General features: G+C 35.1%; 1 protein-coding gene across 6 annotated transcripts in view; it reads right to left on the minus strand.

Annotated features, from left to right (window-relative positions):
* The window catches only part of LOC107677304 (phospholipid phosphatase-related protein type 5-like), a 61,928-nt gene that overhangs the window by 35,765 nt on the left and 20,559 nt on the right, over window positions 1-5,604 (minus strand). The window lies entirely within an intron of this gene.

Consider the following 5,604-nt stretch of genomic DNA (forward strand, 5'->3'; position numbering starts at 1 on the left):
GCCTGAAACAGAAGCAAGATTATGATTAGTCTCTGGCTGCATCGTTAAAGCCTGCCGGTCATAATAAATGTATTATGTTTTATTCTGCTGATGCTCATTATGAGAATGGGCACTATTTATATCCCATAAATCCAAATTAAAGATCGTTCTGCCCTTATTTGCATCCATTAGTAGATGAAGTGTTGCAATATTGTGGTAGACAGAAGCCTTGCCTACAGGCCTTTTCACACTGCATACTTCATCTATAGGATTGAATAATTTTGTCAGTTAGATTGATATCATTGGTTAACATTATTCTTCATCGCCTACATAACCCTTGTTAGTGCATTATAAGAAAAAAAATTTCAGAGACAGATCAAATTTTTAGATTTTAGTGAAAAACTATGAAAACAGTAACATTTATTAAAAGCAACAAAATCAAAATTATTATATTTTAGTCTTCTTGTTCCTGGTCTTATTGTGAATGATTCCTCTGTGTGTTATTTAAAAAAAAAAGTGTTTTTGTAATTTTTCATCAAAATGTAATAACTTGCTCTGCCTGTGAAACGACTTTCCTTCTCCACTGATGTCACCAAGCCCTCTCATGTTTAGCCCCTCCCCTTCACAATCCATTCAATTCCCAATGCATAAGGTTGTTTAGTATCCTGTCACATTCAGAAAATCATCACATATAGTCTCATATCTAGGACTGAATCATCACTTCATTAAATCAAGTAAATTTGGAAAATTCATGTTATCATTAAAAATGGATTTTAGGTCCCATAAAGATTTTAGGCATGTAAAGTAAACTCTATCTGCAATAAAACAGACATTTCTTTCTCTTCCTCTGTTCATGAGTGCAGAGATTCGGGTTTGACTGAGGTAACGAGACCAGGATACGAACACACATGAGGAGCTTGAGGCTCTTCTTGATCTGTCAGAGTGATTTAAGAGCTTGTCCAGCTCATCGAGGGTTTGCTTTTGGGGCTTATAGATGCAAGCAGGATCTTCTGCTTCCAAAAGCTGAGAGACTTAATCTCACATTCTCAAACTGCATAAACCTCTGCATTAAAATCTAGGTAGAGAAGCGTAGTTTGGTGGCCTCTTCACCCCCCTCTCTACTTCAAAATAGTAGCAAAACCGCTCAAGGCTTTACACACATACATACTGCAGAATCTAGGTTATGAGCATCCAGCAGAAGAGAAAATGATCAGGAAAGACAGAAAAATAGAAAAAAAACATAGCCATTTGAGAAACACATCATTGCTTCCATTTGATCTATACATCCATCAGGAAACAGATTTAAACCAAGGCTGTCAATCAAATTACTTGCATGAGGTGCTGATTAATTAGATTAATCACATATTTGATCATATATTTGTTGACAAAAGCTAATTTAAGAGAATTTAAGACTTTATGTATGTACGGAAAATATAAATATGTATACTTGTATTTTTCTATATATTTAATGTAACAACCTCACAGGGGAAAAAAATGTGTGACGGTACAATGAGAATAAAGAGCTTGACTTGAAAAAGGATATTCAATGGGAAAAAATTACTTGATTGTATCTTTTAGGAATTTATTGGGTTGTGAAAAACTGTTTCTATATGACAGGTAGTTAGAAGGCTGAAAAATAAGAGAGCTTGGTGATGTCTGCTGAAAAGGAATGCAATTTATTTGACAGATTAATAGATTCCTTAATGATAGATTACGAAGACATAATTTTCTTGCACTGAATAATGAAATTAATATCATGCTGATATTATAGGTGATGCATGCCATTTCTGTACCACTAGCGTCACCAAAGAGAACTGAAAAAACCTAAACATTTCCCTAAACATGTTCTCATCTCCCATTGGTCAAACAAACCGATAGCCTTGCCCCAAACTCATATCGTTGGTCGAGGTTGTTGTAATGTCATGATGGACAGGATTCTTTCATAGCAACTAATATTAGCAACTAAAACAGTATGACTGTCTGAATAACAACAGGAGGTATAAAAGTAGGTTAACGTAATGAGCTTTAAACAGAGTGTTTATACTATCAGCGGTTAAGGGCTAGATTACATTTTAAATGGCCCTGTCATATGTACATTAACACTTTTTTACTTGTTAAAACTGGCTAAAACCTGTTAATATTCTGAAACGGGTTCTTCCACACCAAACGGTTAAAAATTATTATAGAACAGATGGTTTCAAGCGAATACACAACACAAAGAACTAATCTGCATCAGAATAAGAAGGTTCAATCTTCAGGGTTAAGCTCTAAGCACGAGGTTACAGTCCTCCACCCGAGCAGGAATTCCTCAACATTACACCATACTCTTATGTTGTCACCCTTGTGTGATGTTTTTACACAAGCTTGTCAACCTGAAGTGCCTGTAGATCTCAAGAAGAGGAAGAAACATCGAAAATCACCTTTATGGGACATGAACACATCCTTAAGTTAGATCCTTCCTTTTTAACAAAAGAATAACAACAAGAAAAAAATATTAATAATTGAATCACACAAACCTTGCACCTGTTTATGTACATTATTAATCTATGTGCGTGAGAGAGAGAGAGAGAGAGAGAGAGAGAGAGGTGAATTGAGTGCGTGTGATTTATTAATATTTGTGAGTGAATGTGTGTGCACGTGTATGAGTGTGCATGGTTGTGCTTGCAAGTTTGAGGGTTTTTTTGTTTGTTCGTGTATCCTAGGTTGGGTTCGCAACTTAGATTTTTTTTCTTTTATGCATCCCCATAAACTATCCATAGGCTTTTCACTCAAAGTCTAACACTGAAGACCCATTTTTAGACACTGTACTGTACACATGCATATACTAAGTGCTACTGCCAAAAAAAGCTGACATTTCCTTATAAACAGTGAATAACCATTTAAAATGCATTCCACTTGCAAAAAAAATAAATTTGATAGTGCTCACAAACTGTATTTTAAATGCAACCAAATTCTCAATAAAACTGTTTTCACTAGTATATTTTTCTGTTTCTTATAAACAGTGAATAACCATTTACAATGCATTCCACTTGCAAAAAAAATAAATTTGATAGTGCTCACAAACTGTATTTTAAATGCAACCAAATTCTCAATAAAACTGTTTTCACTAGTATATTTTTCTGTTTCTGTTGTAAGACAACGGGATGAATATGAAATGGAGACTGAAACGCGGCACATTAGAACTACCAGCTCTCCGTTAGATGTTAATCCACACAAAAATCCTGATTCATAATCACGACGTTGTCTAATGAAATCAAATACACATAAGATAAAGACAATGGCTGTGCTGTGATTTCGGCAATATTTGCATGTAATATAAAGTTCGAAGCAACATAATATCGGTTTTAACTGAAAGCGCTGCTCCTCTCAGCCTCTCGCAGAACAGAGCAGATGCAGAGAGAGGCGTGTGTGCGCTGGGAAAGAGAGACCCCGCGCTCGTGCGGCAGGACCGGCGAGTCTCAGAAACTAAATAAGGTTTGTCCAAGAAGCCGCCAGGCACTTTTTTTTTTTTTTTAAAAAGTCGCTAAAGGGGTCTTAAAAGTCGCTAAATCTAGAGACAAAGTCGCTAAGTTGGCAACACTGCCACGCTCTTATGTTAGCTCTCTCTGCTTGCCTGCTGCGACACTTGGTTAGGTTGCGGTGCGTTCAAAAACAAACAGATATTTATTGAACAAAAGACAAGTTATTTCGAGTCATTTAACTCAAGTCCGAGTCAAGTCTCAAGTCATGAATATCAAGTCAAAGTCAAGTCAAGTCTTTTATGAGTATCTGTCAAGCAAGTCTCAAGTCCTAAAATTTGTGACTTAAGTCTGACTCGAGTCAAGTCATGTGACTCGAGTCCCCCACCTCTGCTGTGTGCACAGAGAACTGTCTGTGTAAATGCATCTAATGCCACTTCAGATGCAGCTTCTGTTTCCTCAGCAGTGGAAAGATAGAGTTTGTTAATACCAATTTCATTTGAATGATAACAACTCTACAGTTTCTTATTATTCTAACTGAATTAATTGAAACAAAGTATGAATTTGATGTGAAACATGACATTTAATAAGATTAGGGGGAAAAAATGACCATTTATAAACATAGTGGGAAATGACATCTATTTTGTTACATACAGCAACTTATTTTAAGTTAACTATTTCTTCCTCTTTCCAGTCACAGAGCACTTTATTTTGGGGGTTGTTTAAGTGAGAGAAAATCTGTAACTTAGTCCAGATTGGGGGAATTGTACTATAATAATTTATTTTATTATGTAAATAATTTTTGCATTGAAATTTGCATAGATTTTTGTTTGTATATGCTGTCAATTATAGTTCTTAGAAAGAAAATCCAAAAAATCGGACTTCCAAAAAATCGGAAATCGGAATCGGCCAAGAAAATTGCAATCGGTGCATCTCTACTAATAATTTTAATTAGTACAGGTTAGAATAAGTACATGGTTTCATTTTTACATAAATACATCTGTTACGCTGACTGACGATGGAACATTATTTCACCCATATTTTGACATTTTATTTTCACAAATGTTATTTGAAACATTAAAGTAGACGCTTCACTTGCATTTGATATGCTTTCTATGCATAGAAAAATCCCTTTTGTAAATTTAATTGGATGCAGACACCAAAATGGGACGTCTCGTCTTTGACCCCTGTAACCAATATATTGGGCCAGTAAAAGAAGACCTTTCTCTACGATCTATAAAATTCTACAACAAAGTGTCATTAGTCAAAACAACAATACATCTTCATTCCCAAGATGGCTGCCAAGTAAACTGACTTGCTTAAAGGGACTTTGTTTGTGGTCAGTACCGACAGAGACTCCACACACATTATTTGAGCACTGCAGAATACTAAAAGATTTTGAAACCACATTTTTGTAATCTTAGGTACTTTATTTATTGATACCCACTCTGAAAGAAAGTCTGTGCCAGACAAAATACATTCAATATAATGAGTGCTATTACAGATTCAACTTGGAATGGTCAGGATAAGCGTGATTACTTGTGAATTGTGAAGTAATTTACTGGTTTTTGATGATCTAATGCTAAATGGATGCCGTTACATACGTTTTTGAAAGCATAACGGTGGAATAAAATTGTGTTTTCAATAATGGAAACTGGTTGTTGAATTGTCTCTGATGGCAGTCACAACTCAATTGTGAACTCTACTTTGATATACAAGTGTATACCAAGATATAAAAGTAGTAGTTCTGGGGAGGAACATAAATGGAAAGCCTCTACATTTCTAACAAGTCACTATGAAAGAAGATGATGATTTATCACATTTGACTGCATGTCAGAAGCAGACGGCTGTCATCTGTATCTGTGGTTCAAAACCCAGTTTGCCAGTGTAATAAAAAAAAAAAGCACCAATTCAATAGCTTCAAAGTCAGAGAGAGACAGAGATCAAAAACAACACAGGCTTCACTCCAAGAAATAAAGGTTCTTCAGTGTTTTTTTTAACACTTTAGTAATTTTCACTGATAAATTGACCTTCTGCAATCCTTACCAAGTCATTAATGTATCATATTTAGAAATAACTTTTGAAATACATACACACATATACATACACACACACACACACACACACACATACATTATGTATATATATATATATATACACACACACA

This window comes from Sinocyclocheilus anshuiensis, unplaced genomic scaffold, assembly GCF_001515605.1.
Source record: "Sinocyclocheilus anshuiensis isolate Anshui unplaced genomic scaffold, SAMN03320099.WGS_v1.1 scaffold392, whole genome shotgun sequence".
NCBI lineage: Eukaryota > Metazoa > Chordata > Actinopteri > Cypriniformes > Cyprinidae > Sinocyclocheilus > Sinocyclocheilus anshuiensis.